The sequence below is a fragment of the Miscanthus floridulus genome, chromosome 16 (assembly GCF_019320115.1).
Source record: "Miscanthus floridulus cultivar M001 chromosome 16, ASM1932011v1, whole genome shotgun sequence".
NCBI classification, from domain to species: domain Eukaryota; kingdom Viridiplantae; phylum Streptophyta; class Magnoliopsida; order Poales; family Poaceae; genus Miscanthus; species Miscanthus floridulus.
In genome coordinates, this window is record NC_089595.1 from 29,357,364 (window position 1) to 29,384,115 (window position 26,752).

Consider the following 26,752-nt stretch of genomic DNA (forward strand, 5'->3'; position numbering starts at 1 on the left):
GATACCGTACCTCATATCACTTCTGTTGCAATTGTAATTACCAAACCACTAATGACACAACATGCTGAGTTGATATAATAAACTAAATAAAAAACAAGCCGGCCATCCTCTCCCCGAAAACGCACAAACAAGTCCTTCTCTTCTCCCCACCAAAAAAAACAAACAAGTCCTTTTCAAACACAAAATTCTCTAGAATTCGAAACAAAGCAACGCCCTTTTTCTTCGCTCGCGAAAAAAATAAAAAACCAGAAAGGAAACTCCGTTCAGGAACTCCAATTTGCAGCCACCTTTTGCCACTCCTTTAATCACTTTTTTGGAGCGGGAAAAAAAGAAATAAAAAGCCCAAGACAGACAGCCAGTCACCCCATAGGCATAGGCCCCCCCTCCCCCCCAACTCTCTTCTTCCTCCCCCGAATTCCCATTCCCAATTCGCCCCTCAAATCCGGCGCCTCCCGCATTGCCGACCCCCCCGCTCGCGCAGATCTGGGATCCGCCGCCGCCGCCCGCGCCGCCCCGGGACGACGCACGTGATCCCGCTCGCCCGCCCCACCCCCCGAGCCGCCAAGTTGGCGCCCCAGCGGAGGTCGCAGCGCCTCGCCGGCGGCGGCGCGGGCTCCGCTGCCGCCGCCGCCGCGGGGCCGCCCGGAGCCGCCTCCTCCGGCGTGCAGGCCGCGATGGGCGGCGACTCGGGCGACGCCGTCATGGCGCGCTGGCTGCAGTCCGCGGGGCTGCAGCACCTCGCCGCGGCCTCCTCCGCCGCTGGCGGCGCCGCCGACTACCGCGCTGGGATGCCTGCTGGGCTTGGCGGCGCTGGCGCGGGGAGCATGCTGTCCAGCCTGCTCATGCAGGTGAGGTTCCCCTGGCCCTCTCTCTCTCTGTCGGGAGATGAGTGCGTGATCTAGCTGTTGGAATGCGGATCGCGAAGGTGGCCGTCTTCTGCGCGTTCCAGCGCCGCGTGTTCCGGATCGGGTTGCTGTTGATATGAGGCGCCGGAATCCCGCGATTCGCTTTAGGGTTTGTTGCTTTGCACGGAATCGATCGGGTTCAGCTTGGCTTTATGAGTAACTGGTTTGTGTCGTCAGGCTGTCAGGCTGCGTCAGCATATTAGAATCTACAATTATGCTGAAATTTGGCTTATGTTGATGCTTATGCTGAAATGTTACGAGAGGAAAACACTGTTACATGGCTGAAAAGTAGCTCAAGCGAACAGGGCAAACCCATTAATCGAGGAGTGTGATGAGCTCTATGAAATGCCCTACCCATTAATTCACGGGCAAACCCACATTGTCTAACTGATAGCCATCTGTGATTACAAACGTCTTTATCCATTGTGTAAACTTTTCTGTATTTTAAAACGGAGTTTGGAAAGAGAACCGTTAAAATGGCATCAAGGACTTATTTTTTCTTCTTTATGATTCCTTTAGGTGGTATTTTGATTGTTGATTACCATTTCTTTTGGAATGCCTTTGAATACCATACTTCTATCAGCAAAATAGTCTGACAAAATCTGTAAGAGACGATTTAATTCATGTGTTTATTGTTTGTTATATTAGAAATTAGAAATAGCATGGTTCAGATAAAAGGCAACTTGTACCGACTGCAGCAAGAAATGATCATGGGCCTATTGTGACCAACCGTGCATGATCACATCGAATATCATTTTGTCTTTTGTTGGAAGTTGAGGCTTCCAGGAAACCCAACTAACTTGAATCTAGTATGATTCTTGTGTAGTTGCGTTGACAAGGAGCACCAAGTTAAAACTAGAAATTAACTTTCAGCACATATGCATATGTCTAAGGTGCCTTATTTAGTCCTTGTTTGTTACGTGTGATGTAATGAAATAATAAATTCTCCTGTTTTCTTCCAACACTGTTTCCTTCAAGTATTGCATGCCACTACATAAAAGTATTATGCTTTTCCTAGTGATAGGACGTTTACATATGCATACTCTCATAACATGTGCAATTGCATAAATGATGATCATCATAACTGTTATTGTTTCATAGGGCTATGGGCCAGAGTCGATTGAAGAAAAGCAGAGGCTTTATACGCTTCTAAGAGGACTAAATTTTAACGGAGACTCTGCACCAACATCAATGTCTGAGCCTTACACACCAACGGTTCAGAGCTTTGGTGGTGGGAACCCTGTGGAGGGGTTTTATTCACCCGAACTTAGAGGGGAACTTGGTGCTGGACTTCTAGACCTTCATGCTATGGATGATACTGAGCTTCTATCTGAGGTATGCCTTGTAAACATTCACGATTGCACGATCTATGCGCGAAAACAGTACTTCGTATTGATTCGTGAAGTGGCTTCATTCAGTTTACTTTAAGCTTATTATTTTTCTGTCGGCAGGATGTAGCATCTGAACCATTTGAGCCGTCGCCTTTTATGCCAAAGGATATTGATGATGATGATGAGGATGTGATATCAGGGAGTCAGCAAGTCCCAGTAGATAATTATGGTGTGGTGACCAGTGAAAAAGAGAGCACTGCTAGAGAAAATAATGTAGCAAAGATTAAAGTAGTGGTATGTTAATCTTGTTCAAGTAAGTGATATGCTTCAATCTGGTTAATACTTGACATACCTGACTTAGTTCTTCACATTTTCAGGTAAGGAAAAGACCTTTGAACAGAAAGGAGCTATCTCGAAAGGAAGAAGACATCATAACTGTGCATGATTCATCATGTTTGACAGTCTACGAGCCTAAGCTGAAGGTATCTATGACTCATCTTCAGGAAGTTTTGTTGTGCTTATATAAAGCTACAACCATTTGTTTGGTTTCTTTTCATGGTTATGGAAATCAACCATTTTACACTTAAATGTCTATTTGATGCATTAGATGGTCAACATCGCTAGAGATACTCCTTTAACTCTTTTATGGTTGTATACTTCATTAGAGTTACTTGCTGCCAGTCATATTAACTATGTATCAAACCTGGAATGCTGATACTATTCCATGCCTACCGTGCTAGATAGCTACCAGATGGGTACTAAGTAGGCATGTAGCTTTCCAGTGGTGTGTGTATATATTTGTGTTGGGGCGTGCCTGTTCCTTGGAATGTGCAGGAATAGATTGCCACCATTTTGATTTATTATGTTCTAATTTAATGATAACTTAATGTCTCCTGTTGACTAGCATGTTGGGTTTAACATTGCTGCTACACATTCCTGAGCTTATTAATGAACCTATGCAGTGAACCTGCAGTGCTTAAAGTAATCCTTTAGAACGTTATTGCGAAAAAAAGGCATCGAAACTAACTGAAATGCTGCTCGTTTTCCTTTACTTATCAGCTATATATACATTTTCCAAAACAATTCTAAAATAATTCTGAAATGCTGTAGGATAAACGTGAATTCATAACTTAAGATTTCACAGGTACTTCTTCGGACCCTTCTTTCCTACTTTTATGCTGTCTGCTAACATATTCTTTCCACTGGAAGGTGGATCTGACAGCCTATGTGGAGAAGCATGAATTTTGTTTCGATGCTGTCCTCGATGAACATGTTTCCAATGACGAGGTGTCGCTCTTTTTTATCTGTTTTTTTTTCTTGAACAAGCAGGAGGGTGTACGCTCAAAACGAACTTACAGTTAACCTTATGGAATTTTCTGGGCAGGTTTACCGTGAAACAGTTGAGCCCATAATCCCAATTATATTTCAGAGAACAAAAGCAACATGTTTTGCTTATGGACAAACAGGTTAGATAGTACATTCTGTTATTACAGGGTTATCAGTATATATCTTTTGTGCATAATTGCGTTGTGGTTTCTAATAGTTTCTGTTGACCTACCATCTATCTAATTCGTGAACAGGCAGTGGCAAGACATACACAATGCAGCCTCTGCCTCTGAGAGCTGCACAAGACATGGTTCGTCTACTGCACCAACCTGTCTATCGGAATCAGAATTTTAAGTTGTGGCTTAGTTATTTCGAAATATATGGTGGGAAACTCTTCGATCTTCTATCTGACAGAAGGTTAGTTTTTGGATTTTCTTGTATTTTTCAGGTTACATGACCAACGTAAATATTTAAAAATGGCATACCTTTCTACCTTCGTGATTTTGATGTATTGAATACGAGTCACATTGTCTTTTTCCCTCTTCCTGGTTGTGTGTGGGTGAACTTGTGCATGTGTGATTGTCGCTCTTATTCATGATCACTGGTGCGAGTGTTGAAGCATGTTCTCTACTTCAAAGTATCTATTCTTCATCTATACATAGTCTATTGTTAGCCTTGAGCCATTATTTGTTTGGATTAGAAATCCATGTTTTCAGATGTTAGGCTGAAATGCCACTTGATGTTTTTTTTTAAAAAAACAGCAGTATTGTAGATTTATGAAACACTGTTAAAGTTCTCGTTGATATAACTTACATTTTTCATCAATTACCGAAAAGAAATATTTATGTCTGAAACAATGACACTTCCTTTTGGGTTTTGAAGATTCAACTTATTGTTTGAAATATGGGCCTAAAAATTGTTCTTGGGTTATGTCCAAAGTATACTACCTGAACTGAAATTTTTCTATCCTTTGTTTTATAGGCAACTACTAATGAGGGAAGATGGCAAGAAACAAGTTTGCATTGTTGGTCTACAGGAATTTGAGGTTTCTGACGTCCAGATCGTCAAGGAATATATTGAAAGAGGAAATGCAGCCAGGAGCACAGGTTCAACAGGGGCCAATGAGGAATCATCAAGGTCACATGCTATTCTGCAACTGGCTGTCAAGAAGCATATCATTGTAAAAGATACCAGGAGACAGAGAGATCGTGATGCTAATGAAGCTAAAAATACAAAGGCTGTGGGGAAAATATCATTTATTGATCTTGCTGGAAGTGAGCGTGGTGCTGATACTACTGACAATGATAGACAGACAAGGTGTGTTGCTAATGTCTCTATATATTTGCACCCCTTTGTTGACTTCTCAAGCTCCTTTACCATCTCACTTATTTTTACCGTCAACTTGTTATCATATATCAGGATTGAGGGAGCAGAGATAAATAAAAGTCTGTTAGCTCTTAAGGAATGCATTCGAGCTCTTGATAATGATCAGATACACATTCCTTTCAGAGGAAGCAAGCTTACAGAGGTTCTTCGTGACTCATTTGTTGGTAACTCTAGGACAGTGATGATTTCTTGCATTTCTCCAAACGCAGGTTCATGTGAACACACACTAAATACCTTGAGATACGCAGATAGGTAACAATGCTATATATTCAAGTGATATACATGATTTGTTTGTTTAAAAAATGCTTCCTGTCATTAAATTGAATTAAATAATAATAACAGGGTTAAAAGTCTTTCCAAGGGTGGAAACACAAGAAAAGAGCAGTCCACAGGACCAACTACCACTTCTAGCCGGGAGTCTTCGTCAGCTCCATCATATCCATTGCCTGCTGAAGCTGAAGAAGTTCCTAGTCAGATTCAAGATAAGAGACCAGTTGATACCTACCGGAAGGGCATTGAAAATTTTGTCTCCAACGCTTCTGCAGAGCCTGACAGAAATTCCTTTAGTATGATTCCAAGTTATTCTAATAGAGGGAGAGAAGAGAACGGTGCAGCATCTGGTAATGACAGGGAGAGGTATGATTTGAAATCCAGCCAAACGGCTTATACTAGTAAGGCACAGTTGGTTCAGAATTCAGCAAATACACAGGAGGAGGAGAAAGTCACAAAAGTCTCACCTCCTCGGAGAAAGGCTTCTAGAGAAGACAAATCTGATAGGCAGAGCAACTACACAAAAAAGGATAATGTTCCTGACACAGGTCGGGTTGGGTATAAGATGCAGCAGGCAAAGCAGCAGCAACAGCAGCAAAGGCCAGCATCTGCTTCAGCTTCATCAAGGCAATCTGAAAAGGAAAGTTCTTGTGATGATGTAGAAATTGATGCAATTCTTGAGGTAAAGAACAATTCATGAATACCAATTCATGAAACTGCTGTGTTATTTATCCTGCATCGAGCTGTGGTGCTAAGCTTTCTTTTGTATGTTAGGAAGAGGAGGCCCTCATAGCAGCTCACAGGAAGGAAATCGAGAATACTATGGAGATCGTGCGGGAAGTAAGTCTTAATATACTTAATAATGTCCATGATCATGTTCTTAGATTGACAGCTGTATACAATAACTATAAGTCATCTCACTGTATGCTACTACCTCCATTTCAGACTGTAGGCTGAATTAGAATTCAAAAAAAGCCAGTCACTGTAAGCTTTGACCATCAATTAGTTAAAATCTATCTACGTTTACTTTTTTAGTGGACAAAATGATAAACCAATAGATTTGTACTCCATCCCAAAAAGGATGCGAATAGTGCTAAGTCAAACGATTTGAAGTTTGACCAAATTTATATAAAGAGATGCTAATGTTATCATATAAATAAGTATCATTAGAACCATCATAAAATATATTTTTATGGTATATCTATTTGGAGTCATACATATTGGTAATATTTTCTATAAACTCTGTCAAACTTAAGATAGTTTTACTTTGACCAGACCTAGAATTGCATCCTTTTTGGGACGGAGGTGTATTTCACACATCTTTTAGTAACATAGTTTTGTAGTAATTGATATTATATTGTAAGAGAATCAATGGCCAAACCACACCTTGTAGATTCTTCTAATCATATTATGCCTTGTTATAATGATATTAGTGTGTTCCTAGGAAGAAATGTGATTAGCTAGTACACATATATGCAGATATATGTCGAGTTATCATGAGGACCATATATTTTGTGAATTAATGTTAAGCTGTCTATTTGCTTTAACTTCCTTGTTTGTTCTGTAAGGTCACTGGTTAATAGTACTGTTAAACATATGTTTTATTTGTCTCAGGAGATGAACCTTTTGGCAGAGGTTGATCAACCAGGTAGCCTGATTGACAACTATGTGACCCAACTGAGCTTTCTGCTGTCACGCAAGGCTGCGGGCTTGGTCAGCCTCCAAGCACGCTTGGCACGGTTCCAGCACCGCCTCAAAGAGCAGGAGATTCTTAGCCGCAAGAAACCCTCTAGATAGTATGACCAACAATGGCTCTGGCCTTTTGCTTGGAAATCTGATCGCTTGGAGCTCAACTGTGGTCTATTAGTGTTTTTTCTCCCGTGTGCTCCAGAAATGCTAGATCATTGCAAGGCGGTGAAAGAAGACACGTGGGAGTGGCTTAGGGCTGGGCTGATGTCGGTGCGTGGTCCTGGTTGATATCATCCGGACACTTTGGATTTGTCAGGGTTGATAACCAGTTTGGTAATAGTCTTTTTTTACAGTGGGGCTGCTTGGGTGTGTTTTTTTGGTGGATGTATGGCTTGCCCACTTTGCCTTTCTTTTCTTTTCCCCATTTTGTACGAGGAGAAACTGGAATTGTTTGCATATATCAGTGGGTTGATTTTCGCCGTGGGGTCTTTGTGGAAACTAATACATTGTTGTTGTATATTCATTACTGATATATTATTTGCATTGAGGAAGGAAAGGATGTGTGAATGGTGAAGTGTTTGAAATTGCGTTATTCCCATTTGTTTTGAGCGAAAACAGGGAACACCTGTCGTATTTATGGAATTTCTTTCTGTTCGAAACACGTAACACTGAACGTTCTCTGTGACCCTGCTAGTATTCTTTTTTCTTGACAGGCTCCAAATGTTTAGAAGGGCACTCATTTCTCTCCAACTTTAGGTATGAATCAACTTCAAACTATGAAGATTGATGAGTACTCATGAAGGACGATAGTAGAGGACTGAATAAAAAAAAGGATTTTGACATTATTGTGCATTTCCCTTTGTGACTGCTTTTCTCATAATTTTTTTTAACAAAACAGCATATATATGCTCTATACTATTTTATCCAAGGACAATTTCCCCCACTTGGAACGAATTTTTAACAAGCAAGTCAAAATCTCACATCATTCACCAAGCAAGAGTATTGCAATTCAACCTAAGCCAGATTGACTTACAAATAAGAGAATACATTATCCACCATACAGTTATGGTTTTTTTATGAATAAAGAAGAAGAGAGATGGGGGAGGGAAATGTGTCAACCACTAGCAACATGCATATTTATTTATTACAAATAAGTAAGTCCTCGACGACTTGAAAACACTAGTATCAAGTATATAGATCTCGATGACTTCTAGCGATAGATGGTATACACGCAACTGGATTGGTGCATAAACCACCAGTCCCATTTGACTAAATATATATCTAGCAGCCAAAGCCGAATATTTAATTGAATCTGTCATTGTATGCCAAGCAAGCATTGCCATGTCACCTCGTCGCCCGATCACACGTCAAGTACTTGGCTGTGACCACCACTGTTGCTGACATCACTAGGTGGACACTGTTGAGGCGTTGCTCCCCACTTGTACGTCTTCTGTATCTAACGGCTCCAGCACAAGAACTGCACCATCGCTCGTGCCCACTGCAACCTGGTTTGGCTTCCACGGATGCGTAGCGACAACAGTGGGATAGACAGTTTCACCACTGCTGGAAACAAGAGAGGTAACAGAAACAAGATGTTGGTTAGCAGAATTTTTTTGCAGAGCCGCACACAAACCACAGCAACTTGAGCGAGCTGGGTAGGGTGTGAACTACCACTCACAAACAAAAAATAGAAACTGCTTGAAACTCCACATACCTGGATATTGAAGAGGGTGCTATCCTGCACTGCAACTTAAGAGATTCTGCCTCGAATATTCTAATTGCACCATCACGAAATCCAACATAGACCAACAAACAACCAAGTGAGTATACTGCACTTGAAATTGGAGCAAGGAGTGCATCTCTTGGGAACCACTGCATTATCAAGTTATGGAAGGTCAAATATCAGTGTGTAACATGTTTATTGCAACGCATCGCTAAGATTAGAGGCATTCTACAGGCATGATGTAAAACATGTAATATATTAGTCAAGACTGCATATGGCAAGTAAGAGAAAATATATTTTTATGAAAATGTTGTAAATGACTTACCGAGCACATGCATTCTAGTTGCCAATCATAGATCACCAACTGGCTCTCATGAACTACTAAAAGATGTGTTTCATCATAGTGAAACTATACCATTGTATCACCAGCTAAAGTACTGGAAACATTAGATGGAGGTTGGATGTATCTCGATTTCTTCTTCTCCCAACCATCAATGCTCCAAACGCATAGCTGAAGATTAATTTTATTTCATTGCAAAAATGATTCAGAAACAAACAAATATAATATGAATAATTTTTCATGCCATCAAGATTTCTGCATACGTTAAGAAATACTAACAGTACCCCCATCCGAGATCTCAATTCAAGCTCTATCACTTATGTTCAGTGGCATGGTGTAGGTCTTAAATGACTGCTTATGGTATATTGTAGTATTTAAGAATGTACTCTATGACCTAAAATCCTTATTTTAAAAAGATGCAAAAAGAGAGTTAATAAAAGATGTAATAAGCAAAAGAGTTTTAGCTAATCTTGAGAGTAAGAATCTGTAGCAGTCAATAAGAATAAAATTTGAAAAATCAAAATTTATATTCAGGACTTCGTAAGATAGATGGTGCAACAAGAGCAACCATAACTAATGGTAAGGTTTTTGTCATGGTCCTAGATCACAGGACCAATAGTACGCTAAGCGGGCCGGGAGGAGCCCACGACCCACCTCTACCATATTGTCTCTCATTTTGATAATGATACTGTGCGGGTGTCCGTCTCGTCTGGGCGCCGCGCGCCTGGGCCTGCGGCCCAATAGAACGACGCTCATGCCGAACACAAAAGGAGGACGCCCGCATCGATTCCTCTGACCTCACCATTCCAACACTGCTGCTCCCCATCCACCACCGCGTGCCCCCGGTCGCTCGCTGCAGTCCCGCCCACCCACGCTCCCTCCCTCCCTCCCTCCCCCTCCGCGACCTCCATTGCACCCCGTGCTCCCCAGTGACCCGGCTCCCACTCCCCCACCGGAGACGAGGACGACGGCGGCAGCTCCGACGAGGTAGGCCGGTCCTTCTCTGGATTTGAGTGCTCCTCCTCCTCTAGATTTGAGCCCTCGTCCTCCTCCTCCTCCTCCTCCTCCTCCTCCTCCTCCTCCTCCTCTGGATCTGAGGGACGCGGCGGTGGCTAGGGGTTCAGTGAGCTCTGGGGTCCTATTCCCTCCTCCCTCCGGCGAGCTCGAAGGTGATGGGCCAGGGCTAGAGCAGCCTGCACCTCGAACCCATCCCCTTGCTGTTTGTATGTCCTTGCTGTTTCTCCGTGTTGCAATGAGTTTTTTTGGGATGTTACAACAGATGATTTTTGAATGTTGCAATGAGATTTTTGGGTTGTTACAACAGATGATTTTCGAATGTTTCCATTTCCATGTTTTATGGTTGATTTTCCGACGTTGCAATACTACTGTTTGAGATATTGCAGTACATAATTTTTGATGTTACAGTACATAATTTTTGATGTAGCAATACATATTTTTCGATGTTGCACTACATATTTTTGCGATGTTGCAGTATTTATATCCCGATGTTGCACTACATAGTTTTTCCATATGTTTGCGATGTTGCACTTAAAGTGTTTCGTGCTCTTTGGGACAGGGGCGCGGTGGGCGAATGGGTTGCGCTGGGGAATGGGGACAGAGGCGCGGTGGGGAACAGAGGACAGGGCGCGGTGGACGTAATTCCATTCCGATCTGCTTTCTATTTGCGTTGTGGGGGCGGGCACGTTTGGGAAGGGGAGCGGCATCCGGACGCATCTTGCGCGCCGGACGTCTGGGCGCTAGGATAACTGCTCTCATTTTGCTCTTCCGGTCCTGTGGTAAAGGCAAAACCTTCGGATAAACCTTTACAACGAGTGATATACGTGATTTGTTTGTTTAAAAATACTTCGTGTCATTAACTTGAACTAAATAATAACAGGGTCAAAAGTCTTTCCAAGGATGGAAACAGAACAAAAGAGCAGTCCATAGGACAACTACTACTTCTAGGCAGGAGTCTATCAGCTCCATCATATACATTGTATAATGCACCAGCCCATTAATAGCTAGTAGTTGACCCATATAACCTACGTGCAGTTGTGATTGGTGCGTTTAGTATCACCATAAAAGTTTAGAAAAGTAAGGGTCATCATGTAATTCTTGTTGTTCTAAACATAGCGGTTAACTCTTTTACACGAAACGAGAAAAAACGTATGAGATATGGTACGCGTATAAGGGCCCATTTCGTGTTAGGAACAATGCCATAGGGATCATACTTGGTAACTTTATTTGTTTAAATTTATTTGTCTAACCATATACCCTAGCTTCTGTTATCTACAGAACATGCAAGATGAGACAATGGACCTTATGAATGTGAGAAATTCAAAATGTTTTTATTTTTTATATGTTAACTGGCATTGGCAAAAATTACTATCAGTGCAACAACTTATGATCTATGATTTTTTTTTTCATGTTCAGTTCATTGGAGATGTAGTATGTTGCAGCTTATCAGTGGAAATAGCTTATCATTGGAAATAGACCACGAGCTTCATTGTTTTTGTTGTTTGGAAAGGCATTTATATTATGCTGAATTCTTTTTTTAAGATATGCCATTGAGTACAATCCATATTAGCGCCGATTGTTGTTTTGTACATTTTTTTAGGTTAAGGGGCAGTTCTGTACATTGTTGTTCATTGATTCTTCGGTACACATTTAGTTCACCTTCAGTAAACAAGTAGTTGGGGCGCTGTTCTAACCATGGCAGCAGCAGTCATGAAATTCTATGAATTACTATTTAATGTGTGTTATCCTAGATGTCACCGTAGCGTTAGCACGGGCAATATACTAGTTAAATTAGTTATCTTGTTTTTTTATGCAGGTTGGTGGGTTGCACCATCACCACAAACACAGATCATTTGTTTCCCCGTATGGAGCTTGGATGGGTGCCATACCCACACCAGATAGCCATGGCAGTATGGCAGTATGGACACATCACAAATTCATCAATGTGGTAAACAAATTGATATACATTGTTTTGACTGGTTTAGATACACATACACCTGCCAACATTGCTTTGGCAGGTGGTGCTGGACTTGTTGCCAACATTGATGCACCGAAACTGTCTGTTGGCTTAATATTAGAAGCGAATTGAACCCATGATTTGGCAAATGGACTTTAATGGGCTCAACCCATAGGTGAGACATTGGTTTAATTTGGTGTAGAGGGCATGTTACAGCTAGGGATGGGTTGGTTTTACATCGAGTGGATGAATGGATTGGTATGGATTAAATAGCATAGCAAGGTGGACATGGTTTGGTGTGGTTTTGGTTTGGACCTCAGCCCATTCTTAGAGCTAGGGCGTTGTGAATCTTTGTTTAGGCATAATAATAGTTTTGAAAGTTGTCTTTGGGAAAAGATGAAAGATACATCTAGCTCTGGTACGTACGTAGATTTAAGAAGTGAGATTTTTAATTCTTCTCTAAATATTGTAAGCTAATATTAATAATATTTTTGCAGTGCATCTTCTCTTAATCATTGGCTTATCATTGCTGTGGTTATATTGCTAGGTCATACGGAAGTACTTAGAACAAGATAATGGACATATGGCTGGTTACTTGAACATTATTTGACATTATAAGCTACCCAATATATTTTTCCCATGTTAAGAGATGAAAAGAATCTGCTTGAATCCACTTTACGTCCACTCTTGTTCACTTTTAGTCAGTACTCGCAGCTACATTGACATAGTTATTTATAGTAATTATGGCACAACATAAATTGAAATTGTCTTAGTTTTAGATGCTTTATTATTATTTTTCCAATTATAGTATAGCAACATTCTTACAATAGTCCCTTTTTTCTATCATTGCAGATTAATATTTTGTCACCTTGTTCCAGAGCTCAAGTATGATGGATGCATGGTCGTATAGTTGAAGAACATACATGTATATTTATTTAGTCTCGAACTCCCCAATTCATATGCTATATGTAAATGGTCTACATGATGGTTCATAGTATTCTTGATATCACCTCAAAACACACTGAAGGGGGTCTCCAAATCACCTCATTCTTTTGTGAAGGCATTTTTTTAAATTGCCTCAAGTATTGTTCTTAGACTAACAAGTTGGTTCTTAGACACTCTGAAATACCTTTTTTTTTAATTTAGGCATTTGAGAACATTGGTTCTGCTTGATTACGACCTTCTTAATTGCCTACCCGTTCCTACTCTAGTGTCATGTGAGGACCACGATGTGATGCCCTGTTAGCTAGGAAGACACTCGACACACAATGCGACGTCCTTGCAGCTTAGGAATTGGAAGTTCACATGTATATATTTCTTGGTAACAATTTAATGGTAACATTATTTTGTGTTACCATAGGGTGCATATTTGTCACACATTTCATACGTTCCATTAATGTGTTACAATATAGTACCACTATTGTAACACTTTACTTGTAACATTAATTTTGTGTTACTATAATTGTTGTTAGTAACATATTTTTGTAAAACAAGTCATTTGTGTTACAATTCATATTTGTAACACTCAGTTTTGTGTTACTATGAAATTTCTTTGGAACACATCAATGAATGTGTTACAATATCTTGTTTTGTAGTAGTGATATGCTGTAGTATCATGCTACTGGTCCCATGTTGTAGTCTCTTTTTCGCCACTGCATCTTTTATTTGAAACAGAACTCATCTTGGCTTGCTGAGACAGTTGTTTTTCTTCATTCATTCGCACATAGAGACTGTCGGAGATGTCGTCCCAGATGCCTTCTATTCCTAAGTGACCTTGCTATGCTGCAGCTCCACCATGTTCTAGGCTTATGTGTTGCATCAATTAGGGTCAGTTAGCTAGCCTCGCCTAATTCATCACTGTAGCTAACTGTTTGCTTAATTTCAAAGAGCAATCTTCCAGCCTCACATGTGCGTCACATCATACACGCTAGTATCACCCATTCTTTTGACATAATGAGCGGCCTGGCTCTGCTTTTCACTCCAAACAGGCACTGGCATATGGCTCCTTCACTGAAGAAGGGTGGTAGGCCAGCTCCTACTGCTTGATGGTTCAGGTAGAAGTCAACACCCATGCTTCAGAGAAGGATGAATCAATGAACGCTTTTGCCACGACTGTATAGAGGAGTTTCTGGATACTTCCTATCCCCAACGATTCCTTTGTGTTATGCATGCTTTGGTCGACTCCAAAGTAATACCAGTAGTTCATCATTGGGTGCTGTTGCTCTGCCTTTGTGATGACTTCCACAGGGGTTAGTTTGAGGTTATATGCTAGCTAGTGCCACCACATCTACTGGATCGGAATATTATAACCAATTAGTTGATGTATTAATTTCCGCACGTACTGCCTGAGGTTAATACCGATCGAGCTCCTGTATGTACTTTCATGATTCAAGTACGACTCTACAAGCACATGCGTCAACACAAGATGACTCAACTGAACTTATATCTATGGCTAGAAATACAGCGAGGTGACTCTGGCACTACTATAAATACTGTCAAAGGTGCCGTTTCATAACTGGCTAGTGCTAAGAGAAAATGAACAGGAGCGAGGTGACTCTGGCGCTACTATAAACAGCTCAAGTTGACCAAAATTATAAATAAAGTTATAAAAACTTATGACATCAAATAGCTATACTACACTACTAGAGGCCGCGTCTTTGCCGTGTGTTTTTACACTCGACAAAGAGCCCTTTGCACTCGGCAAAGGCTTTGCCGAGTGCAGCACTCGGCAAAATTTTTCTCAGCAACGGGTCTTTGCCGAGTGCTTTTTATCCGGGCACTCGGCAAAATAAAAAAAAAATTGCCGAGTGCTTGGGGTGGCACTCGGCAAAATATTTTCGACCGTTGCGGCGCCGGCCGTTAACGGTTATTTTGCCGAGTGCCCGACCCAGCACTCGGCAATTTTTTTTTAAATTACTTTGTCGAGTGCCCCAGCCCAGGCACTCGGCAAAGTTTTTTTTTTTTAAAAAGTACTTTGCCGAGTGCCCCCGCCCAGGCACTCGGCAAAGTTTTTTTTTTTAAAAAAGTATTTTGCCGAGTGCCCCCGCCCATGCACTCGGCAAAGTTTTTTTTTAAAAAAAATTACTTTGCCGAGTGCCCCTGCCCAGGCACTCGGCAAAGTTTTTTTTATTTTTTTTTAAATAATTTCTTTGCCGAGTGCACTCGGCAAAGAATTTTTGAATTTTTTTAAAAAAATACTTTGCCAAGTGCTGCAGCAAGGCACTCGGCAAATAATTTTTTTTTTTGAAAAATCGGTAAAGAAATTTTATTTCTTTTTTGAAAAATCTTTGCCGACTGCCTTGCCCATGGCACTCGGCAAAGACCCCGAGAATTGCAAAAAAAATTTTACATTCCATTGTAACAGACAATATATATATATATATATATATATATATATATATACACACACACACACACACACATCAATCATCACATCTATATCACCAACATACATTATATATCACAAGCACACGCATATTTAATAAATCCATCGAAAATCTATCACAAATGCACCAAAGTTCAACATCACAAGTTTATTATTACAAGTTCAACATCACAAAGTTCAACATCCCTACTGCGTCGACGGAGACTGCAGGTGCGGCGACGAAAATATAATTAATGAAGAATCTAATGATACGTATTTGATATCATAAATGTTATTATTTTATCAAATAAATTTAGTCAAATTTGAGATGCTTTAATTCTCCAAGAAAATTGAAATGACTTATAATCTGGGACGGAGGGAGTATATGATATATTCAAACTGAAAGTTTTATTCAATGCAGTTTGGCTCCCCTATAGTCAGTCTGGGTGATGTAATCCAGTCTGATAATTTGAAAAAAAAACAAGATTCAACAGAGGAGTATAATTTTCTTTATTTCCTCGTCCGTTCACTATTGAATTCAGGTATGCACAACAGGAGACACTTATCAGTTCATGGCCCTTTCTGCAGCAGAGTGACGGTTGCAATTCAGTCTCAAGCTGCATTTGGAAAATACAATCCGCAAAAATCAGGTTGCCTGGATCTACGGAGGCTGTTTTCAAGTCTTCTTAACAGAAACTGCTGGAGAAACCTGGGTGGGTATGATATCCATGTCACCCGTCAAACTGTTCAATCAGCCCAGTTTGCTATATAGACCGTCCAATATGGACCTGTTCGGGTCTCTGCACAATCCATTGTCGACCTAAAATACAACAAACTTTCTCGGCACAGGGCGGCACGGGGCACCACAGCAACGGATCGACGCCGCCACACCCACACACTACTACAGAATTGAATATTACTGCCGGCATTATTACTGTCGGATTTCGATTAGAACCGGTAGTAAGTGGACGTTCACATATCACTGCCGGTTCTAGCCAAGAACCGACAGTGATATGAAGATATCACTATCGGTTCAAGCCAAGAACTGACGGTGATAATTTGACAGTACAAAAAGTTGTTGCCGTCTTCTCCTCCCTCCTCTCTTTCATCCAGAGCACAGAGATGCGCGTTTGCCCCCTCCCTCCATTGCTGCGGCTGCTCTTCACCCTGAAGCTAGCTCTTCCATTTTGAAGAATGGGCTTGATCTTTTTGCTTTAAGATTAGTAACAACCATCGACTCCTTTGATTTTGTTGCTTAATTACCGTTGTTTTGATGGCTAGATTGCTTGATTCTCATTCTAATTCTTTCTCCGAGAGCACTTTCCAATTGGACTTGCCTCTGCATGCCACTGGCTGCCGCACTTGCCTCCTATGTCCGCTCCTCAGCCTGCCTGCGTGCCACTGGCTGCCACACTTGCCTCTGCGTCAGCCTTCTTCCCTGTGGTGCATCCTTGACACTGACAAATTTGTACCCGAGACGCGGCAGCCTGCCTCCCCATATCACTTGCAATGTCCACATATTTTCTTGTATATGTTTCCAATATCGAGCCAGCTAGTATTAAGTAGATATTCTCAGAACATATGTAGCTGGGCTCCATGTCATTCTTCTTTCATCCACGAGAAGTGGTATTTAAAAAAATGATGATATGTGGTTGCGTGATTAGTGTCTACTCAATAGCTGCACCTGAGACTCGCTAGCTACACTGGACACAGGATGCCACATGAACAGGAAGGCTACTGGTTTATATATCACGCTGGATGTTATTACAATGAGACAAGAAAATAAAAGGCGATATATTGAAGTGATGTCCCTTTTATTGTTGGTTTGAGTGCACTGCTGGATCACTTTTCATCACTGCACGGACAGTTAACCTCCACAGTCAACATATATGTGTGACCAAGAGGATAATAATCTATGGATCTCCAAGTGTCCATGGCAAGCATGAACTGCCTTTAGATGAATCCATTAATGGTTGACTGACTGCGCCTAAATTCGAATAGCTTGTTGCTGATTCTTCTCAACGCTGCACTTCGAAGAATGTTCCGGATGCCTCATACTCCCAACGAGTTTGTCATGCTCTAGCTCCTTTCTGATAGTAGGTTCTCAGAGTTCCAGCCTTCTCTTTCTAGTGACTACTGACTATGTAGATGGGACAGATTTGGGGCTGCTTGATGCGCCATGATGTGCGTGGGTAGCTAATACAGTGCGTTCGGCTGTTCCGGTCTCCGATTATTTCAGCTTGTTTCAGCTTATTCTCCCTCACATAACACTATTCAAACATCTACAACCATTCAAGCTACAGTGCCCAAAGGTACCAGCCAAACGCGGTGAATATATATTGAAGGCTGACATGGCGCGCCAACAGGTGGTCATGGATGATAACAACACTATGCCCTTAAACCCGGCTTGATGTAACACCTCAGGTGTTAGCCTTGCATAACTTGACTTGCATAGCATGAGCATCATCATAAAGCATTCATATATAAGCTTTGACACTTCAAACATTGGATTGCAACATCTGCAACGTTTGCTTATTATCGCATGTTTCTTAAACATATGCAACTTTTCTCGTTATTTCATGTCTCCATGTGTCTATGCATATGATCATGAGTGGACACATGTACTTGGTGGATGTGAGTCACACAAACATGTAGCCACACCTAGGGTAGCAAATAGAACCTTGTTCATGGTTACATTTCATGAACCAACACTTAAGCTTTCTTGTGATTACACTAACTAGCTCAATGAGTGACTACTACATGAAATGATTGGATAACCTTGCAAATTGCCTAAACATGTTTAGAGTATCATTATGAACAACTTTGATATTCGTGGTTAGGGGTAAAAAGGTCATTAAGCCATGCTTTGGTGTGTATCATCATGTAAATGTGACATGTTTGACCAAGTTTGAACTAGGTGTTAGAGACCTTGCATGGAGAAGATCACTAAAGTAAAGTTGTAGTGTTTGACATAAGGAACAACTTTTATTTTTGGGTCACTAACTGATTCAGCTCCTAACATGTGTGAAATTGGATCACAAAAATCAGTAAAATCAACATCTCATGACTCATGAAATTTTGCTAAGTCCTGGATCACTGACAGCCTGACAAGCCGACCTTGATCATGATTTTACTCAGTTTATGTTGCGAGTTAGCACGAGTTCATTGAACAACATTTGGAGATGGTACTTAGGACTACGACTTTGGTTCTGAAAGAGATCACTTTGCATAGGGAGTTATTTCGATTGCAAAACTCGTCGTCAGGCTCGGCCTTGCTTAACTGAATCGACTGAATCGAAACCTTCAGTGGCCGACACCGGCAGGAACTACGCGCCGCGTGGAGGTCGCGGTGGCCACGCGTCGCCGTTGCCCTGACCGTGCAGGCCACGACGCGCCGGAGCACGACATTATCACGCCAGCACCCGCCCGCTCGTGTCCACGCCCTCATTTCGCATTTCCTGGCCCTCCTTCGTCCTTGCGCGCAGCCGCCGAGCTCCCGCAGCACCGAGCAGCTCCGCCGTCGCCGTAGCCAGCGCCAGCTCGCCCTCGTCGCTTCTCCACCACTGCAACACCTCCACCTGAGCTCCAGTGACTCACCGTCTCGGCCCGCGCTCGCTGACCGCACTTGGTAAGCAACAGCGCCGTGCGCTAGCTCGCCGGAGCATCCCCGCCACGCCCGTCACCATGGCTAGGGCATCTCCCTCCACCGTAGACCATGAAACCTTGTGCGATAGGTTCGCCTGAGCCCATGGAAGCTCGTCCGCGCCTTTTTGTGCCTCGCCGTTGTCCGGCTCTGCCGTGCCACCATGATTGCCGCCACCGTACTTAGCTCCGTCAATAGGCTCGGTCAAGTAGGTCACTAGGTCCGGGAAGTAGTGGGGGTCATGTCGTGAAGGCGTCACCGTCGGCGGACTCGCCGTCGACGAGCTCCAGCCGCGCAGCGTCGGGTGGCACCGTCGTGCTCTGTTTTGTCTCGCTGACCGGTGGGGTCAACTGACCAGTGGGTCCCGCGTGTCAGCGACTCCATGTATTAAAGCGAGTTCAGTTTGAATGCAGATTTCATATGTTTTGTAATTTTTGTATCTTCAGTTTGGTAGCATCAAAAATTGTGAAATAAACTTGTTAGTGTCCCTTAGGAAGTGTAGTATTTAGGAAAATTATGTTTTTGACATTTACAATAGAAATTTGTGGAGATTTAAATAGGGATTTGAAATGTGCTTTTGAATGCATTCAAATTTGTTTATTTTATATCCAGAGTTCCTGTGCTCCAAAAATTATGAAATTTTTGTGGTAAGCTAGTCTTAGCATATATGAGCTTTGGTAAAAATTTGAAGATGAGTGTATGTGTAGATTTGTAGTTATAGATTTTTCTTTTATAATTAGGAGATCCTTGTGTAAATTTTTATAAATTATTTAGGAATCCAAAATTCAGGAAATTTGTTGGAGGTAATCCTAGTACCATAGGGATGCTAAGAAAAATAGGAAATATGTTGCTTGACACTTTTCAATAGGATTTTCCATTTATGCTATTTCAAGCCTTGCTGCCTTGTCATTTTTGTATAGGATGTTATACTTGGTAAAATGACATGAAATTTTTATAGTAGTCCTTTGATAGCATTAGTAAGGCACTGTAAATTGTTAAGAATTTTTGAAAGACATCTGGTATATGTTTATTATTTAACCTAGATATCTAAATAAAATAATAAAGGCATTTAAATAAATAGTTTGGGCTCCACCATTATATTATCTTAAATGTATTTGGTATGCTTAAACTGTTGGTAGATTTTATGTTGTCAAATTTTGAATGATTACATGAAATAGAAGTATTGTTACTTTGTATTGCATATTGAATAGTTTCCGGACAGATTCTGGAGTTTAATGAGTTGCATGTTGAAAATGATGTGTACTGTAAAAATGGTTAATAACAAAGTTGTAGAGAATTTGATAAGCTTTCCAGAAAGTCCAGGATCACTATATTTGGATTGGTAGAACTCCAGTTATGAGTGAAACAAGTAGCTACTGTGTTGTGGCATAATCGATGCATTGTAGAAGTAGATGATTAAATAATCGAGAAGAGATATGCACCTACTCAATAAACATGATGCACTTGTTAACATATATGCATTCGTAATACTTATGCCATACTCATGCATCTAGGATCGGAGGAAGAGATAACGTTGCTGGAATTCGAAGAAGCAGAGGAAGGGGACCCGCAGGAGAATCCGCAAGCCGCAGCTCCCGAAGGCGTGGAGCAGAACCCTGAAGAGCTTCCGGAGTGTCCTGACCACCGCCCTACTTCCTTTCTATGAGGCAAGCCCCGGAGCATTATAAGTCTCCCAGTAATTTACAAATGTTACTTAAGTACTTATGATTGATGCATTAGGTTATAAGAGTTGAATGGAACCACTTGATGCATGTACATTCCTTGTCCAGATATTACACCTTTAACCAGTATAGGTCCAGGATCGAATATATGCTTAGCCATGCTTAGACTGGTAGAAGTCGGGTGATGTCCTATCACCTGCGAGATGTAGGTGGATACCGGAGCACGGTTGGCTATATCTGCTATCGTGGAATAGAACCATGAGGTAAAAGTAAATCAAGACCGGATGGGAGGTCGATAGAGAAGCAACAAGGCATGGAGGTCTTGGGTGTGGATCTATCCCCGTCTGTGTCGATCAAGGACCGTACCGTTGTTGGAACTTCTGACAAGATTGAATGCATGCCTCTCACTTAGCTGGCCGGATAACTCGTTCCGACCGCGAAGCCGAGTAATTCAACTTAGGCCGGGACTCGTTCTGTTGTGCGCTCCTTTCGGGGAACGATCAGACTGAGCCCAAGGGCAGGCTTGGCCTGAGCATCCTGGCATCCAGTGTTCCAGATTGTGCGACGCAGTACGGACCCACGAAATGTGTACCTGAGTTGTACCAAAGGTGACCTAAGGCTATCGTGGCTGGTAGACCTGGGTTTGTGTTAGGAATAAATTCCCAGCTGGTTGAAATTGATTCGAATCGCCGTCTCTCCCGGATAGTGAGAAACTTGACTAGCTCCAACATCGTAGTAACTGTGTTATGAAACATGATGGTTCGAATGAATATGGAATTACAATACCTACTATGGTTACTATTGTATGCTTCTAAATGATATACCACATGTTTGGCACATGATAGTTGCTAATCTAGAAATGGATAGTTATAATTTAACTTGATAAAGGAATCATAATTGTACAATGGGTCATTTGCCTTTTACGCAAAATGTTGTCAAGTTTCGTCCACTTATACAGCCTTGCATAATCCTTGGAGTCATTTTATTTCTGGTTCATGACGGGTAAGTCTAGCTGAGTACCTTCTCGTACTCAGGGTTTATTTTCCCATTGTTGCAGATGGCACTGTGTATCATGGTTATTGCAAGAGTTGCTTCTATCCCACCGTGGATGAGGAGTAAGCCTTGGGCAGGCTTCTTTAGTAATTCCTATCTTTGCTTTTGTGGACCATGATCCGACTTGGCACTGTATCAAACTATGTTGGAAACTTTATTTTCGAACTTAATTGCTTCCGCTTACTTATCAAACTCGGTTTGTAATAACTTTTATTCATACTCTGATGATGAAATGTATCTGTGAACTTTATGTAATATGTGGCATGTATGTTGAATCCTATACGATCTTGGTTATTGTAAATCGTTTATCGAGACCCGTTGTGGTACTCGACAGACTATCGGGTTTATATGGGTTCAAGTATGACAGTGCGACCACTGGCAAGCTGCCATTGTACTTGTACTCTTATAAATTGGTCGGTTCTGCGACAGCTGGCATCAGAGCAAGATTCAACGTTATTTGTCACAAGTGTATTTAAAACAAAAGTTTTTGTTTTCCAAAAACCCTTCTCTAGCAACTAATAGTTATATAATAGGTAATTGAAATATAAAGTGTGCCAATGATCACTTTCCTTATGCCCAAATTAAGGACTATTAGATGGCTATTTAAGTACTAACATGGGGGTTTTTACTTCGTCGTTCATACGGCGTGCTATTGTATGGATGCCATTCACTTGAGTGGTAATGTATGGATCAAATGCCTCTACGCTAAGGTAAGATGATGAGTGTATGACCGCAAGAGGTAAGCGTGCGGTCGGGGAGAGTTAGCTTTGATATGGCTATGTATGCATGCCTGCATGCGTATATGGTACGTATTTAATTGTGGGTTTAAATTATTGTCGGGTAGATTGATACGGAAGTATATGTATGGGTATACATATATGGAAGTATTTACAATTACATTCTGCATATTTCATTATGGGTTTAGGGCTGAGATGAAATTTTATGCAGGTACACTAACAACGAAACGTGTAGCTCGACTAGTTACGCTATTTATGAGAGAACGTATGTATGCCACCGTGTCTACCGTTAGAAACAAATTTTTCCTAAGTTTGTGAGGACGTACGGAATGAGCATGCATCATGATAATTACCATTCACATAATTACATTGTTTCTCCCCTTATAAAATTCTTACTCGGTTATGTAACTCTTATCCATTATGGCATTGTCTCACCAAGTGGTACATGTTAATGGTGCAGATGGCACGCACCAAGCAGACTGCTCGCAAGTCCACCAGAGGTAGAGCTCCTAGCCGTCAGCTTGCTCCACGTACCCGTCAACGTCATACGTTTCTTGGAGAGTTTGGGATGCCTACACTCTTGTGGAGAGTGCTCAGCTATGTAAGCTATCCTGATGGAATGGAACCCCGCTACTTCTGGACGAATGGGCAGTTGGAAGAAGGTCTCTTAGTTACTGTGGAGGCCATTGTTCATCCCCGAGGTGACGATTCTGAGTGGACAGGTTGGTGTTATGAGTCAACTAGTAGGACTGCTGAAGAAGCAGCTGGCAGAGCAGCCTTTGGGATCCTGAGGGATATCATAGATCATTTTCCTCAGGAGCTAGCAGCCGCTTTGGTTGGAGTCTTTCCGAGGAGCAACCCCTCCACTGACTCATGGTAGCAGGCAAGAGGAAGACCCTTGGAGATTGGTGCAGCAGAAGGGTAGAACAGTGATAACCCTGCCATGAGCGCCATGTTCGCAATGATGAGAGTGTTAGATGGAGTAGAAGGTAGCCTCAGACGTGTGTCTGGTGCTCTTGGTCATGCCCGTGAGGATCGACGTCAGCTTCAGAGGGAGCACGACGCCGAGATTGAGAGGCTCAATGAAGAGATGACTCGATTAACTCACCAAAGGAATGCAGCCTGGTCCAGGGAAGATGTTCTGAGAGCTCGATAGTTCAAGCTAGGACAGCAGCTGGCCAATGCGGAAGAATACAACGATAATCTACATGAAGAGGTTCATCTACTGAACAACCAGCTCCACCCTTATGTCCCACCTAGAGTCGCAGAGATGGATCTAGAAGGGGACGAGGAAGAAGAAGAAGTGGAGCCTGAAGAAGAAGTGGAGCACGAAGAAGGAGATGATCATATCTCTGACCTCGATAGTGATCATGATGAGGATTAGATTGCTTAGCACTAGTGGAAGGACTAATGTATCACCTTTATTCATGTAATGGACCTGTAGCTCGAATTTGGTAATAGTAATCCAACTATCATGTAATGTTGTTAATCGCACGACTATCGCACGTTTGGTTGAACATCAAGGCAATTCCAGTCTTTGTTGGTAATCATGATTTAAATTTGCATGCGTTATGAGCGCGATAAGTGGTCAAATTGGGGATGTCATGTTGCGAGAATGAATTGTTATGCCTCTGTTTTTATTGTGATTTTGAGAATTTTCTCCAGTAATTTCAGTTTGGCATGAGTACCTAATTCATCTGCAATCTCTTGACATCAACCAATAATCGCTTATTGTTGCAACTTCGCAGATGACGCGCACCCGTGCTGGAGCTGGTGGCAGCCAGGATGGCAACCATGATGACTTGCCACCCCCACCGCCACCGTCTGCTCAGGAGTTCTTTACCCAGTTCCTGGGGAGCCAGAGGACAATGGAGGAAGCTTTGCGCCTTATCATGCAAAACACTGCTCGTGGCCACCCACATCAACCAGGGGCTGAGCCAAATCAGCACAGTACATTTAAGGAGTTTCTAGATACGAAGCCTCCAATCTTCAAGGTGGCTGAGGAACCACTGCAGGCTGACGAGTGGCTAAATACCATTGAGCAGAAATTTTATCTGCTAAGGGTTACAGAACATCTAAAAGCTGAGTATGCTTCTCATCAATTGCAAGGACCAGCAGGGATCTGGTGGACACATTTCCTGTCATCTTTGCCTGCTAACGCGCGAGTGACCTGGGAACAGTTCAAGCTGGCTTTTAGGGGACATCATATTCCCCCGGGCCTAATGCGCATGAAAGCGGCCGAATTTATGAGGCTCACTCAAGGAACAAAGTCACTCACAGAATATATGCACGCATTTAACAACTTGTCCAGATATGCTCTAGGTTTTGTGGATACCGAGGAGAAAAAGATAGAGAGTTTCAAGCGAGGTTTGGGTACCAAACTGATGAAGACTATGGCAAATTCTAGGTGTGCCACGTACAATGAGTTTATTAGTGATGCCTTGACCCAAGAAAACCACAACAACATGCATGCAGTTGCTAAGGGTCGCAAGAGGACATATGAGGCCGGTGCATCCGGATCTTTCCAGTCGAAAGCGCCTATCACAGCTAGGCCACAATTCCGTCCACCTGCACCCAAGTTTCAGCCTCCACCACCTAAAGCTCAGAATAATAGGCCACAGAAACCATTCCGTAAGGCGTTTACTATTGCCTTACCAAAAGGAAATGGCAGTTAGGACAGCTCCACCGGATTCAGAAGTAATCAACCATGTTTCAACTGCAACCAACTGAGTCATTGGTCCAAGGAATGCCCCCACCCCAAGAAGAATAGCAACCAGAATTAGAACAATCAGAGATAGGCGAATGCTAGGGCACGTCAGGGACAAGTGCATTATACCGCTGTGGAGGAAGTGCCCGCCAGAGAAGTTGTCACGGCTGGTATGTTTCTCGTCAACAAGCATCCCGCTGTTGTTTTATTTGATTCAGGAGCTTCTCATTCATTTATGAGTCAAGCATTTGCATCTAGACATGATTAAGAAATAATTGAAGTAAGCAAAGGGGGTTTTAACATAAGTTCAGCAGAGGGAACTGTTACTACCAAAAAGATAGTCAAAAATGTACTCATCTCTATACAAGGGAGGGAGTACACAACAGATTTGATAATATTGTCGGGGTTATCGATAAGTATAATCTTAGGCATGAATTGGATGAAGGATTATGGTGTTCTTATTGACACTAGCACCCATACTATTATGTTGAGAGAGCCCACGGGAGGGAATGCTTTTCTAGTACCACTCTCCTGCGATTTCGAACCCCAACATTTAGCCTATGCTATCCAAACCACCACAATATGTGATATCCCCGTGGTTTGTGAGTTTCCGGATGTATTTCCAGAAGAATTACCCGGTCTACCACCGGATAGGGACGTGGAATTTAAGATCGAGTTAGTGCCAGGTATGGTACCCATATCTAGAAGGCCCTATAGAATGCCACCCAATGAGTTAGCGGAACTTAAGGTTCAATTGCAAGATCTATTGGACAAGGGTCTTATCCAACCTAGCTCATCTCCGTGGGGATGCCCAGCTTTGTTTGTGAAAAAGAAGGACAAGTCACTGAGAATGTGTGTAGATTATAGACCACTCAATGCTATGACCATCAAGAACAAATATCCGTTGCCCCGCATCGACATCTTGTTCGATCAGCTAGCGAAGGCAAAGGTATTCTCTAAAATTGACTTGAGATCAGGCTACCATTAGATAAAGATCAGACCGGAGGATATACCTAAAACTGCTTTCTCTACTAGGTACGGCTTATACGAGTATTTGGTTATGTCTTTCGGACTAACAAATGCTCTAGCCTACTTCATGTACCTGATGAACTCGGTATTCATGCCCAAACTTGACAAGTTTGTGGTCGTGTTTATCGATGACATATTGATTTATTCAGAAAATGAGTCAGATCATGAAGAGCATCTGAGGATTGTCCTATCCAGATTGAGGGAGCATAAGCTATATGCCAAGTTTAGCAAATGTGAATTTTGGTTGAGCAAAGTGCCTTTCTTAGGTCACATTTTATCAAAAGATGGAATCTCTGTAGACCCATCAAAAGTACAAGAGGTCATGGATTAGAAAGCCCCAACTTTGGTTCATGAAGTTCGAAGTTTTCTAGGGTTAGCAGGATACTATCGTCGGTTTATTCTAGATTTCTCAAGGATAGCTAAGCCTATGACCAGACTACTTTAGAAAGATGAGAAGTACAATTGGACACCAGAATGTGAAGCAGCTTTTCACACCCTCAGAACTTTGTTGACTACAGCACCAGTGCTAGCACAACCAGACATTCAAAAGCCTTTTGATGTATTTTGTGATGCCTTGGGAATAGGTTTAGGAT

The 26,752-nt window shown here is 42.0% G+C and overlaps 1 pseudogene; it reads left to right on the forward strand.

The window, feature by feature from the left end:
* Positions 1–395: 395 nt before the first annotated feature.
* Positions 396–7,450, forward strand: LOC136511768 (kinesin-like protein KIN-13A; annotated as a pseudogene).
* The last annotated feature ends 19,302 nt before the right edge of the window (positions 7,451–26,752 follow it).